Source organism: Rhipicephalus microplus, chromosome 3, assembly GCF_043290135.1.
Source record: "Rhipicephalus microplus isolate Deutch F79 chromosome 3, USDA_Rmic, whole genome shotgun sequence".
Lineage (NCBI taxonomy): Eukaryota > Metazoa > Arthropoda > Arachnida > Ixodida > Ixodidae > Rhipicephalus > Rhipicephalus microplus.
The window spans coordinates 158,635,757-158,649,677 of NC_134702.1; the positions used below are offsets into that span (position 1 = coordinate 158,635,757).

At 49.4% G+C, this 13,921-nt stretch overlaps 13 non-coding genes across 13 annotated transcripts; all 13 read right to left on the bottom strand.

Moving 5' to 3' along the window:
- Nucleotides 1-251: 251 nt before the first annotated feature.
- Nucleotides 252-323, bottom strand: TRNAE-CUC (transfer RNA glutamic acid (anticodon CUC)). The gene has a single exon. It is a non-coding gene; the product is annotated as a tRNA-Glu (tRNA).
- Nucleotides 324-2,278: 1,955 nt separating this feature from the next.
- TRNAE-CUC (transfer RNA glutamic acid (anticodon CUC)) lies at nucleotides 2,279-2,350 on the bottom strand. Its single transcript has one exon. It is a non-coding gene; the product is annotated as a tRNA-Glu (tRNA).
- A 296-nt stretch (nucleotides 2,351-2,646) lies between these two features.
- On the bottom strand, nucleotides 2,647-2,718 carry TRNAE-CUC (transfer RNA glutamic acid (anticodon CUC)). Its single transcript has one exon. It is a non-coding gene; the product is annotated as a tRNA-Glu (tRNA).
- A 298-nt stretch (nucleotides 2,719-3,016) lies between these two features.
- TRNAE-CUC (transfer RNA glutamic acid (anticodon CUC)) lies at nucleotides 3,017-3,088 on the bottom strand. Its single transcript has one exon. It is a non-coding gene; the product is annotated as a tRNA-Glu (tRNA).
- A 296-nt stretch (nucleotides 3,089-3,384) lies between these two features.
- TRNAE-CUC (transfer RNA glutamic acid (anticodon CUC)) lies at nucleotides 3,385-3,456 on the bottom strand. Its single transcript has one exon. It is a non-coding gene; the product is annotated as a tRNA-Glu (tRNA).
- A 2,139-nt stretch (nucleotides 3,457-5,595) lies between these two features.
- TRNAE-CUC (transfer RNA glutamic acid (anticodon CUC)) lies at nucleotides 5,596-5,667 on the bottom strand. The gene has a single exon. It is a non-coding gene; the product is annotated as a tRNA-Glu (tRNA).
- A 666-nt stretch (nucleotides 5,668-6,333) lies between these two features.
- Nucleotides 6,334-6,405, bottom strand: TRNAE-CUC (transfer RNA glutamic acid (anticodon CUC)). Its single transcript has one exon. It is a non-coding gene; the product is annotated as a tRNA-Glu (tRNA).
- A 298-nt stretch (nucleotides 6,406-6,703) lies between these two features.
- Nucleotides 6,704-6,775, bottom strand: TRNAE-CUC (transfer RNA glutamic acid (anticodon CUC)). The gene has a single exon. It is a non-coding gene; the product is annotated as a tRNA-Glu (tRNA).
- Nucleotides 6,776-8,739: 1,964 nt separating this feature from the next.
- Nucleotides 8,740-8,811, bottom strand: TRNAE-CUC (transfer RNA glutamic acid (anticodon CUC)). The gene has a single exon. It is a non-coding gene; the product is annotated as a tRNA-Glu (tRNA).
- A 296-nt stretch (nucleotides 8,812-9,107) lies between these two features.
- TRNAE-CUC (transfer RNA glutamic acid (anticodon CUC)) lies at nucleotides 9,108-9,179 on the bottom strand. The gene has a single exon. It is a non-coding gene; the product is annotated as a tRNA-Glu (tRNA).
- A 1,770-nt stretch (nucleotides 9,180-10,949) lies between these two features.
- Nucleotides 10,950-11,021, bottom strand: TRNAE-CUC (transfer RNA glutamic acid (anticodon CUC)). The gene has a single exon. It is a non-coding gene; the product is annotated as a tRNA-Glu (tRNA).
- A 666-nt stretch (nucleotides 11,022-11,687) lies between these two features.
- Nucleotides 11,688-11,759, bottom strand: TRNAE-CUC (transfer RNA glutamic acid (anticodon CUC)). The gene has a single exon. It is a non-coding gene; the product is annotated as a tRNA-Glu (tRNA).
- A 298-nt stretch (nucleotides 11,760-12,057) lies between these two features.
- Nucleotides 12,058-12,129, bottom strand: TRNAE-CUC (transfer RNA glutamic acid (anticodon CUC)). The gene has a single exon. It is a non-coding gene; the product is annotated as a tRNA-Glu (tRNA).
- Between the last annotated feature and the right edge of the window lie 1,792 nt (nucleotides 12,130-13,921).

Here is a 13,921-nt window from a genome sequence, read left to right on the forward strand (position 1 = left end):
GTAAAACTATTGAAGTTACATACCGTGCGCAAATTGGAGACTTGATGACAGCACATAAAGAAAATAATTCCGACACCGGGAATTGAATTCGGGCCTCCTGGGGGAAAGCCAGGTATCCTAGCCACTAGACCACGCCGAGAACTGAAAGGGACGGAGCGATCGCTTAGCCATTCAGCCAACAGGGTAAAACTATTCAAGTTACATAGCGTGCGCAAATTGGAGATTTGAAGACAGCAGATAAAAGAAAATACTTCCGACACCGGGAATCGAACCCGGGCCTCCTGGGTGAGAGCCAGGTATCCTAGCCACTAGACCATGCTGAATAACGGAGAGGGACGGAGCGATCGCTTAGCCAATTGTCCAACAGGGTAAAATTATTGAAGTTACATAGCGTGCGCAAATTGAAGACTTGATGACAGCAGATAAAAGAAAATACTTCCGACACCGCAAATCGAACCCGGGCCTCCTGGGTGAGAGCCAGGTATACCAGCCACTAGACCACGCCGAGAACGGAAAGGGACGGAGCGCACGTTTACCCATTCGGCCAACAGGGTAAAAGCATCGAAGATACATAGCGCACGCAAATCGAAGACTTGATGATAGCAGATAAAAGAAAATACCTTCGACACCGGGAATCATACCCGGGCTTCCTGGGTGAGAGCCAGGTATCCTAGACACTAGACCATGCCGGAGAACGGAGAGGGACAAAGCGATCACTTAGTCATTCGGCCAACAAGGTAAAATTATTGAAGTTACATAGCGTGCGTAAATTGGAGACTTGATAATAGCAGATAAAAGAAAGTACTTCCGACAACGGAAATCGTACCCGGACCTCCTGGGTGAGAGCCAGGTATTCAAGCCACTAGACCATGCCAGAGAACGGAGAGGGACGGAGCGATCGCTTAGCCATTCGGCCAACAGAGTAAAACTATTGAAAATACATACCGTGCGCAAATTGAAGACTTGATGACAGCAGATATAAGAAAATACTTCCGACACCGCAAATTGAACCCGGGCCTCCTGGGTGACAGCCAGGTATCCTAGCCACTAGACCATGCCGCAGAACGGAGAGGGACGGAGCGCACGTTTAGCCATTCGGCCAACAGGGTAAAATTATTGAAGTTACATAGCGTGTGTAAATTGGAGACTTGAAAATAGCAGATAAAAGGAAATACTTCCGACCCCGGGAATCGTACCCGGGCCTCCTGGGTGAGAGCCAGGTATCCAAGCCACTAGACCATGCCGAAGAACAGAGAGGGTCGGAGCGATCGCTTAGCCATTCGGCCAACTGAGTAAAACTATTGAAGATACATAGCGTGCGAAAATTGAAGACTTGATGACAGCAGATAAAAGAACATACTTCCGACAACGGGAATCAAACCCGGGCCTCCTGGGTGAAAGCCAGGTATCCTAGCCACTAGAACACACCGAGAACGGAAAGGGACCGAGCGATCGCTTAGCCATCCAGCCGACAGTGTAAAACTATTTAAGTTACATAGCGTGCGCAAATTGGAGATTTGAAGACAGCAGACAAAAGAAAATACTTCCGACACCGAGAATCGAACCCGGGCCTCCTGGGTGAAAGCCAGGTATCCTAGCCAATAGACCATGCCGACGAACGGAGAGGGACGGAGCGATCGCTTAGCGATTCAGCCAACAAGGTAAAAGTATTGAAGTTACATAGCGTGCGAAAATTGGAGACTTGATGATAGCAGATAAAAGAAAATACTTCCGACACCGGAATCGCAACCGGGTCTCCTGGATGAGAGCCAGGTATCCTAGACACTAGACCATGCCGGAGAACGAAGAGGGACGGAGAGATCGCTTAGCCATTCGGCACAGGGTAAAACTATTGAAGTTACATACCGTGCGCAAATTGGAGACTTGATGACAGCAGATAAAAGAAAATACCTTCGACACCGGAAATCGAACCCAGGCCTCCTGGGTGAGAACCAGGTATCCTAGCCATTAGACCATGCCGACGAACGGAGAGGGACGGAGCAATCGCTTAGCGATTCGGCCAACAAGGTAAAAATATTGAAGTTACATAGCGTGCGAAAATTGGAGACTTGATGATAGCAGATAAAAGAAAATACTTCCGACACCGGAATCGCAACCGGGTCTCCTGGATGAGAGCCAGGTATTCTAGACACTAGACCATGCCGGAGAACGGAGAGGGGCGGAGAGATTGCTTAGCCGTTCGGCACAGAGTAAAACTGTTGAAGTTACATACCGTGCGAAAATTCGAGACTTGATGACAGCAGATATATGAAAATACCTTCGACACCGGGAATCGAACACGGGCCTCCTGGGTGAGAGCCAGGTATCCTAGCCACTAGACCATGCTGGAGAATGGAGAGGGACGGAGCGATCGCTTAGCCATTCGGCCAACAGGGTAAAACTATTGAAGTTACATACCGTGCGCAAATTGGAGACTTGATGACAGCACATAAAGAAAATACTTCCGACACCGGGAATTGAATTCGGGCCTCCTGGGTGAAAGCCAGGTATCCTAGCCACTAGACCACGCCGAGAACTGAAAGGGACGGAGCGATCGCTTAGCCATTCAGCCAACAGGGTAAAACTATTCAAGTTACATAGCGTGCGCAAATTGGAGATTTGAAGACAGCAGATAAAAGAAAATACTTCCGACACCGGCAATCGAACCCGGGCCTCCTGGGTGAGAGCCAGGTATCCTAGCCACTAGACCATGCCGAAGAACGGAGAGGGACGGAGCGATCGCTTAGCGATTCGGCCAACAAGGTAAAAGTATTGAAGAGTCATAGCGTGCGCAAATTGGAGACTTAATGACAGCAGAGAAAAGAAAATACTTCCGACAGTGGGAATCGCAATCGGGCCTCCTTGGTGAGAGCCAGGTATCCTAGACACTAGACCATGCCGGAGAACGGAGAGGGATGGAGAGATCGCTTAGCCATTCGGCCAACAGGGTAAAACTATTGAAGTTACATAGCGTGCGTAAATTGGAGACTTGATAATAGCAGATAAAAGAAAGTACTTCCGACACCGGGAATCGTACCCGGGCCTCCTGGGTGAGAGCCAGGTATCCTAGACACTAGACCATGCCGGAGAACGGAGAGGGACAGAGCGATCGCTTAGCCATTCGGCCAACAGGGTAAAACTATTGAAGTTACATACCGTGCGCAAATTGGAGACTTGATGACAGCACATAAAGAAAATAATTCCGACACCGGGAATTGAATTCGGGCCTCCTGGGGGAAAGCCAGGTATCCTAGCCACTAGACCACGCCGAGAACTGAAAGGGACGGAGCGATCGCTTAGCCATTCAGCCAACAGGGTAAAACTATTCAAGTTACATAGCGTGCGCAAATTGGAGATTTGAGGACAGCAGATAAAAGAAAATACTTCCGACACCGGGAATCGAACCCGGGCCTCCTGGGTGAGAGCAAGGTATCCTAGCCACTAGACCATGCTGAAGAACGGAGAGGGACGGAGCGATCGCTTAGCCAATTGTCCAACAGGGTAAAATTATTGAAGTTACATAGCGTGCGCAAATTGAAGACTTGATGACAGCAGATAAAAGAAAATACTTCCGACACCGCAAATCGAACCCGGGCCTCCTGGGTGAGAGCCAGGTATACCAGCCACTAGACCACGCCGAGAACGGAAAGGGACGGAGCGCACGTTTACCCATTCGGCCAACAGGGTAAAAGCATCGAAGATACATAGCGCACGCAAATCGAAGACTTGATGATAGCAGATAAAAGAAAATACCTTCGACACCGGGAATCGTACCCGGGCTTCCTGGGTGAGAGCCATGTATCCTAGACACTAGACCATGACGGAGAACGGAGAGGGACAAAGCGATCACTTAGTCATTCGGCCAACAAGGTAAAATTATTGAAGTTACATAGCGTGCGTAAATTGGAGACTTGATAATAGCAGATAAAAGAAAGTACTTCCGACACCGGAAATCGTACCCGGACCTCCTGGGTGAGAGCCAGGTATTCAAGCCACTAGACCATGCCAGAGAACGGGGAGGGACGGAGCGATCGCTTAGCCATTCGGCCAACAGAGTAAAACTATTGAAAATACATACCGTGCGCAAATTGAAGACTTGATGACAGCAGATATAAGAAAATACTTCCGACACCGCAAATCGAACCCGGGCCTCCTGGGTGACAGCCAGGTATCCTAGCCACTAGACCATGCCGCAGAACGGAGAGGGACGGAGCGCACGTTTAGCCATTTGGCCAACAGGGTAAAATTATTGAAGTTACATAGCGTGCGTAAATTGGAGACTGGAAAATAGCAGATAAAAGGAAATACTTCCGACCCCGGGAGTCGTACCCGGGCCTCCTGGTGAGAGCCAGGTATCCAAGCCACTAGACCATGCCGAAGAACAGAGAGGGTCGGAGCGATCGCTTAGCCATTCGGCCAACTGAGTAAAACTATTGAAGATACATAGCGTGCGAAATTTGAAGACTTGATGACAGCAGATAAAAGAACATACTTCCGACAACGGGAATCAAACCCGGGCCTCCTGGGTGAAAGCCAGGTATCCTAGCCACTAGAACACACCGAGAACGGAAAGGGACGGAGCGATCGCTTAGCCATCCAGCCGACAGGGTAAAACTATTTAAGTTACATAGCGTGCGCAAATTGGAGATTTGAAGACAGCAGACAAAAGAAAATACTTCCGACACCGAGAATCGAACCCGGGCCTCCTGGGTGAAAGCCAGGTATCCTAGCCAATAGACCATGCCGACGAACGGAGAGGGACGGAGCGATCGCTTAGCGATTCGGCCAACAAGGCAAAAGTATTGAAGTTACATAGCGTGCGAAAATTGGAGACTTGATGATAGCAGATAAAAGAAAATACTTCCGACACCGGAATCGCAACCGGGTCTCCTGGATGAGAGCCAGGTATCCTAGACACTAGACCATGCCGGAGAACGAAGAGGGACGGAGAGATCGCTTAGCCATTCGGCACAGGGTAAAACTATTGAAGTTACATACCGTGCGCAAATTGGAGACTTGATGACAGCAGATAAAAGAAAATACCTTCGACACCGGAAATCGAACCCAGGCCTCCTGGGTGAGAACCAGGTATCCTAGCCATTAGACCATGCCGACGAACGGAGAGGGACGGAGCAATCGCTTAGCGATTCGGCCAACAAGGTAAAAATATTGAAGTTACATAGCGTGCGAAAATTGGAGACTTGATGATAGCAGATAAAAGAAAATACTTCCGACACCGGAATCGCAACCGGGTCTCCTGGATGAGAGCCAGGTATTCTAGACACTACACCATGCCGGAGAACGGAGAGGGGCGGAGAGATTGCTTAGCCATTCGGCACAGGGTAAAACTGTTGAAGTTACATACCGTGCGCAAATTCGAGACTTGATGACAGCAGATATAAGAAAATACCTTCGACACCGGGAATCGAACACGGGCCTCCTGGGTGAGAGCCAGGTATCCTAGCCACTAGACCACGCTGGAGAACGGAGAGAGACGGAGCGATCGCTTAGCCATTCGGCCAACAAGGTAAATCTATTAAAGTTACATACCGTGCACAAATTGGAGACTTGATGACAGCAGATAAAACAAAATACATCCGACACCGGGAGTCGCACCCGGGCCTCCTGGGTGAGAGCCAGGTATCCTAGCCACTAGACCATGCCGAAGAACGGAGAGGGACGGAGCGATCGCTTAGCGATTCGGCCAACAAGGTAAAAGCATTGAAGAGTCATAGCGTGCGCAAATTGGAGACTTGATGATAGCAGAGAAAAGAAAGTACTTCCGACAGCGGGAATCGCAATCGGGCCTCCTTGGTGAGAGCCAGGTATCCTAGACACTAGACCATGAAGGAGAACGGAGAGGGACGGAGAGATCACTTAGCCATTCGGCCAACAGGGTAAAACTATTGAAATTACATACCGTGCGCAAATTGGAGACTTCATGACAGCAGATAAAAGAAAATACCTTCGACACCAGGAATCCAACCCGGGCATCCTAGTGGAGAGCCAGGTATCCTAGCCACTAGACCATGCCGGAGAATGGAGAGGGACGGAGCAATCGCTTAGCCATTCGGCCAACAGGGTAAAACTATTGAAGTTACATACCGTGCGCAAATTGGAGACTTGATTACAGCACATAAAGAAAATAGTTCCGACACCGGGAATTGAATTCGGGCCTCCTGGGGGAAAGCCAGGTATCCTAGCCACTAGACCATGCCGAGAACTGAAAGGGACGGAGCGATCGCTTAGCCATTCAGCCAACAGGGTAAAACTATTCAAGTTACATAGCATGCGCAAATTGGAGATTTGAAGACAGCAGATAAAAGAAAATACTTCCGACACCGGCAATCGAACCCGGGCCTCCTGGGTGAGAGCCAGGTATCCTAGCCACTAGACCATGCCGAAGAACGGAGAGGGACGGAGCGATCGCTTAGCGATTCGGCCAACAAGGTAAAAGTATTGAAGAGTCATTGCGTGCGCAAATTGGAGACTTGATGACAGCAGAGAAAAGAAAATACTTCCGACAGCGGGAATCGCAATCGGGCCTCCTTGGTGAGAGCCAGGTATCCTAGACACTAGACCATGCCGGAGAACGGAGAGGGATGGAGAGATCGCTTAGCCATTCGGCCAACAGGGTAAAACTATTGAAGTTACATAGCGTGCGTAAATTGGAGACTTGATAATAGCAGATAAAAGAAAGTACTTCCGACACCGGGAATCGTACCCGGGCCTCCTGGGTGAGAGCCAGGTATTCAAACCACTAGACCATGCCGGAGAACGGAGAAGGACGGAGCGATCGCTTAGCCATTTGTCCAACAGGGTAAAATTATTGAAGTTACATAGCGTGCGCAAATTGAAGACTTGATGACAGCAGATAAAAGAAAATACTTCCGACACCGCAAATCGAACCCGGGCCTCCTGGGTGAGAGCCAGGCATACCAGCCACTAGACCACGCCGTGAACGGAAAGGGACGGAGCGCACGTTTAGCCATTCGGCCAACAGGGTAAAAGCATTGAAGCTACATAGCGCACGCAAATCGAAGACTTGATGATAGCAGATAAAAGAAAATACTTCCGACACCGGGAATCGTACCCGGGCTTCCTGGGTGAGAGCCAGGTATCCTAGACACTAGACCATGCCGGAGAACGGAGAGGGACAAAGCGATCACTTAGTCATTCGGCCAACCAGGTAAAATTATTGAAGTTACATAGCGTGCGTAAATTGGAGACTTGATAATAGCAGATAAAAGAAAGTACTTCCGACACCGGAAATCGTACCCGGACCTCCTGGGTGAGAGCCAGGTATTCAAGCCACTAGACCATGCCAGAGAACGGAGAGGGACGGAGCGATCGCTTAGCCATTCGGCCAACAGAGTAAAACTATTGAAAATACATACCGTGCGCAAATTGAAGACTTGACAGCAGATAAAAGAAAATACTTCCGACATCGCAAATCGAACCCGGGCCTCCTGGGTGACAGCCAGGTATCCTAGCCACTAGACCATGCCGCAGAACGGAGAGGGACGGAGCGCACGTTTAGCCATTCGGCCAACAGGGTAATAGTATTGAAGTTACATAGCGCACGCAAATTGAAGACTTTATGATAGCAGATAAAAGAAAATACTTCCGACACCGGGAATCGTACCCGGGCTTCTGGGTGAGAGCCAGGTATCCTAGACACTAGACCATGCCGGAGAACGGAGAGGGACGGAGCGATCGCTTAGCCATTCGGCCAACAGGGTAAAACTATTGAAGTTTCATACCACGCGCAAATTGGAGACTTGATGACAGCACATAAAAGAAAATGCTTCCGACACCGGGAATCGAACCCAGGCCTCCTGGGTGAAGGCCAGGTATACTAGCCACTAGACCACGCCGAGAACGAAAAGGAATGGAGCGATCGCTTAGCCATTTGGCCAACAGGGTAAAATTATTGAAGTTACATAGCGTGCGTAAATCGGAGACTTGAAAATAGCAGATAAAAGGAAATACTTCCGACCCCGGGAATCGTACCCGGGCCTCCTGGGTGAGAGCCAGGTATCCAAGCCACTAGACCATGCCGAAGAACAGAGAGGGTCGGAGCGATCGCTTAGCCATTCGGCCAACTGAGTAAAACTATTGAAGATACATAGCGTGTGCAAATTGAAGACTTGATGACAGCAGATAAAAGAAAATACTTCAACACTTCCAGCACCGCAAATCGAACCCGGGCCTCCTGGGTGAGAGCCAGGTATACTAGCCACTAGACCACGCCGAGAACGGAAAGGGACGGAGCGCACGTTTAGCCATTCGACCAACAGGGTAAAAGTATTGAAGTTACATAGCGCACGCAAATCGAAGACTTGATGATAGCAGATAAAAGAAAATACTTCCGAAACCGGGAATCGTACCCGGGCTTCCTGGGTGAGAGCCAGGTATCTTAGACACTAGACCATGCCGGAGAACGGAGAGGGACAAGGGGATCACTTAGTCATTCGGCAAACAGGGTAAAATTATTGAAGTTACATAGCGTGCGTAAATTGGAGACTTTATAATAGCAGATAAAAGAAAGTACTTCCGACACCGGGAATCGTACCCGGACCTCCTGGGTGAGAGCCAGGTATTCAAGCCACTAGACCATGCCGGAGAACGGAGAGGGATGGAGAGATCGCTTAGCCATTCGGCCAACAGGGTAAAACTATTGAAGTTACATAGCGTGCGTAAATTGGAGACTTGATAATAGCAGATAAAAGAAAGTACTTCCGACACCGGGAATCGTACCCGGGCCTCCTGGGTGAGAGCCAGGTATCCTAGACACTAGACCATGCCGGAGAACGGAGAGGGACAGAGCGATCGCTTAGCCATTCGGCCAACAGGGTAAAACTATTGAAGTTACATACCGTGCGCAAATTGGAGACTTGATGACAGCACATAAAGAAAATAATTCCGACACCGGGAATTGAATTCGGGCCTCCTGGGGGAAAGCCAGGTATCCTAGCCACTAGACCACGCCGAGAACTGAAAGGGACGGAGCGATCGCTTAGCCATTCAGCCAACAGGGTAAAACTATTCAAGTTACATAGCGTGCGCAAATTGGAGATTTGAGGACAGCAGATAAAAGAAAATACTTCCGACACCGGGAATCGAACCCGGGCCTCCTGGGTGAGAGCCAGGTATCCTAGCCACTAGACCATGCTGAAGAACGGAGAGGGACGGAGCGATCGCTTAGCCAATTGTCCAACAGGGTAAAATTATTGAAGTTACATAGCGTGCGCAAATTGAAGACTTGATGACAGCAGATAAAAGAAAATACTTCCGACACCGCAAATCGAACCCGGGCCTCCTGGGTGAGAGCCAGGTATACCAGCCACTAGACCACGCCGAGAACGGAAAGGGACGGAGCGCACGTTTACCCATTCGGCCAACAGGGTAAAAGCATCGAAGATACATAGCGCACGCAAATCGAAGACTTGATGATAGCAGATAAAAGAAAATACCTTCGACACCGGGAATCGTACCCGGGCTTCCTGGGTGAGAGCCAGGTATCCTAGACACTAGACCATGACGGAGAACGGAGAGGGACAAAGCGATCACTTAGTCATTCGGCCAACAAGGTAAAATTATTGAAGTTACATAGCGTGCGTAAATTGGAGACTTGATAATAGCAGATAAAAGAAAGTACTTCCGACACCGGAAATCGTACCCGGACCTCCTGGGTGAGAGCCAGGTATTCAAGCCACTAGACCATGCCAGAGAACGGGGAGGGACGGAGCGATCGCTTAGCCATTCGGCCAACAGAGTAAAACTATTGAAAATACATACCGTGCGCAAATTGAAGACTTGATGACAGCAGATATAAGAACATACTTCCGACAACGGGAATCAAACCCGGGCCTCCTGGGTGAAAGCCAGGTATCCTAGCCACTAGAACACACCGAGAACGGAAAGGGACGGAGCGATCGCTTAGCCATCCAGCCGACAGGGTAAAACTATTTAAGTTACATAGCGTGCGCAAATTGGAGATTTGAAGACAGCAGACAAAAGAAAATACTTCCGACACCGAGAATCGAACCCGGGCCTCCTGGGTGAAAGCCAGGTATCCTAGCCAATAGACCATGCCGACGAACGGAGAGGGACGGAGCGATCGCTTAGCGATTCGGCCAACAAGGTAAAAGTATTGAAGTTACATAGCGTGCGAAAATTGGAGACTTGATGATAGCAGATAAAAGAAAATACTTCCGACACCGGAATCGCAACCGGGTCTCCTGGATGAGAGCCAGGTATCCTAGACACTAGACCATGCCGGAGAACGAAGAGGGACGGAGAGATCGCTTAGCCATTCGGCACAGGGTAAAACTATTGAAGTTACATACCGTGCGCAAATTGGAGACTTGATGACAGCAGATAAAAGAAAATACCTTCGACACCGGAAATCGAACCCAGGCCTCCTGGGTGAGAACCAGGTATCCTAGCCATTAGACCATGCCGACGAACGGAGAGGGACGGAGCAATCGCTTAGCGATTCGGCCAACAAGGTAAAAATATTGAAGTTACATAGCGTGCGAAAATTGGAGACTTGATGATAGCAGATAAAAGAAAATACTTCCGACACCGGAATCGCAACCGGGTCTCCTGGATGAGAGCCAGGTATTCTAGACACTACACCATGCCGGAGAACGGAGAGGGGCGGAGAGATTGCTTAGCCATTCGGCACAGGGTAAAACTGTTGAAGTTACATACCGTGCGCAAATTCGAGACTTGATGACAGCAGATATAAGAAAATACCTTCGACACCGGGAATCGAACACGGGCCTCCTGGGTGAGAGCCAGGTATCCTAGCCACTAGACCACGCTGGAGAACGGAGAGAGACGGAGCGATCGCTTAGCCATTCGGCCAACAAGGTAAATCTATTAAAGTTACATACCGTGCACAAATTGGAGACTTGATGACAGCAGATAAAACAAAATACATCCGACACCGGGAGTCGCACCCGGGCCTCCTGGGTGAGAGCCAGGTATCCTAGCCACTAGACCATGCCGAAGAACGGAGAGGGACGGAGCGATCGCTTAGCGATTCGGCCAACAAGGTAAAAGCATTGAAGAGTCATAGCGTGCGCAAATTGGAGACTTGATGATAGCAGAGAAAAGAAAGTACTTCCGACAGCGGGAATCGCAATCGGGCCTCCTTGGTGAGAGCCAGGTATCCTAGACACTAGACCATGAAGGAGAACGGAGAGGGACGGAGAGATCACTTAGCCATTCGGCCAACAGGGTAAAACTATTGAAATTACATACCGTGCGCAAATTGGAGACTTCATGACAGCAGATAAAAGAAAATACCTTCGACACCAGGAATCCAACCCGGGCATCCTAGTGGAGAGCCAGGTATCCTAGCCACTAGACCATGCCGGAGAATGGAGAGGGACGGAGCAATCGCTTAGCCATTCGGCCAACAGGGTAAAACTATTGAAGTTACATACCGTGCGCAAATTGGAGACTTGATTACAGCACATAAAGAAAATAGTTCCGACACCGGGAATTGAATTCGGGCCTCCTGGGGGAAAGCCAGGTATCCTAGCCACTAGACCATGCCGAGAACTGAAAGGGACGGAGCGATCGCTTAGCCATTCAGCCAACAGGGTAAAACTATTCAAGTTACATAGCATGCGCAAATTGGAGATTTGAAGACAGCAGATAAAAGAAAATACTTCCGACACCGGCAATCGAACCCGGGCCTCCTGGGTGAGAGCCAGGTATCCTAGCCACTAGACCATGCCGAAGAACGGAGAGGGACGGAGCGATCGCTTAGCGATTCGGCCAACAAGGTAAAAGTATTGAAGAGTCATTGCGTGCGCAAATTGGAGACTTGATGACAGCAGAGAAAAGAAAATACTTCCGACAGCGGGAATCGCAATCGGGCCTCCTTGGTGAGAGCCAGGTATCCTAGACACTAGACCATGCCGGAGAACGGAGAGGGATGGAGAGATCGCTTAGCCATTCGGCCAACAGGGTAAAACTATTGAAGTTACATAGCGTGCGTAAATTGGAGACTTGATAATAGCAGATAAAAGAAAGTACTTCCGACACCGGGAATCGTACCCGGGCCTCCTGGGTGAGAGCCAGGTATTCAAACCACTAGACCATGCCGGAGAACGGAGAAGGACGGAGCGATCGCTTAGCCATTTGTCCAACAGGGTAAAATTATTGAAGTTACATAGCGTGCGCAAATTGAAGACTTGATGACAGCAGATAAAAGAAAATACTTCCGACACCGCAAATCGAACCCGGGCCTCCTGGGTGAGAGCCAGGCATACCAGCCACTAGACCACGCCGTGAACGGAAAGGGACGGAGCGCACGTTTAGCCATTCGGCCAACAGGGTAAAAGCATTGAAGCTACATAGCGCACGCAAATCGAAGACTTGATGATAGCAGATAAAAGAAAATACTTCCGACACCGGGAATCGTACCCGGGCTTCCTGGGTGAGAGCCAGGTATCCTAGACACTAGACCATGCCGGAGAACGGAGAGGGACAAAGCGATCACTTAGTCATTCGGCCAACCAGGTAAAATTATTGAAGTTACATAGCGTGCGTAAATTGGAGACTTGATAATAGCAGATAAAAGAAAGTACTTCCGACACCGGAAATCGTACCCGGACCTCCTGGGTGAGAGCCAGGTATTCAAGCCACTAGACCATGCCAGAGAACGGAGAGGGACGGAGCGATCGCTTAGCCATTCGGCCAACAGAGTAAAACTATTGAAAATACATACCGTGCGCAAATTGAAGACTTGACAGCAGATAAAAGAAAATACTTCCGACATCGCAAATCGAACCCGGGCCTCCTGGGTGACAGCCAGGTATCCTAGCCACTAGACCATGCCGCAGAACGGAGAGGGACGGAGCGCACGTTTAGCCATTCGGCCAACAGGGTAATAGTATTGAAGTTACATAGCGCACGCAAATTGAAGACTTTATGATAGCAGATAAAAGAAAATACTTCCGACACCGGGAATCGTACCCGGGCTTCTGGGTGAGAGCCAGGTATCCTAGACACTAGACCATGCCGGAGAACGGAGAGGGACGGAGCGATCGCTTAGCCATTCGGCCAACAGGGTAAAACTATTGAAGTTTCATACCACGCGCAAATTGGAGACTTGATGACAGCACATAAAAGAAAATGCTTCCGACACCGGGAATCGAACCCAGGCCTCCTGGGTGAAGGCCAGGTATACTAGCCACTAGACCACGCCGAGAACGAAAAGGAATGGAGCGATCGCTTAGCCATTTGGCCAACAGGGTAAAATTATTGAAGTTACATAGCGTGCGTAAATCGGAGACTTGAAAATAGCAGATAAAAGGAAATACTTCCGACCCCGGGAATCGTACCCGGGCCTCCTGGGTGAGAGCCAGGTATCCAAGCCACTAGACCATGCCGAAGAACAGAGAGGGTCGGAGCGATCGCTTAGCCATTCGGCCAACTGAGTAAAACTATTGAAGATACATAGCGTGTGCAAATTGAAGACTTGATGACAGCAGATAAAAGAAAATACTTCAACACTTCCAGCACCGCAAATCGAACCCGGGCCTCCTGGGTGAGAGCCAGGTATACTAGCCACTAGACCACGCCGAGAACGGAAAGGGACGGAGCGCACGTTTAGCCATTCGACCAACAGGGTAAAAGTATTGAAGTTACATAGCGCACGCAAATCGAAGACTTGATGATAGCAGATAAAAGAAAATACTTCCGAAACCGGGAATCGTACCCGGGCTTCCTGGGTGAGAGCCAGGTATCTTAGACACTAGACCATGCCGGAGAACGGAGAGGGACAAGGGGATCACTTAGTCATTCGGCAAACAGGGTAAAATTATTGAAGTTACATAGCGTGCGTAAATTGGAGACTTTATAATAGCAGATAAAAGAAAGTACTTCCGACACCGGG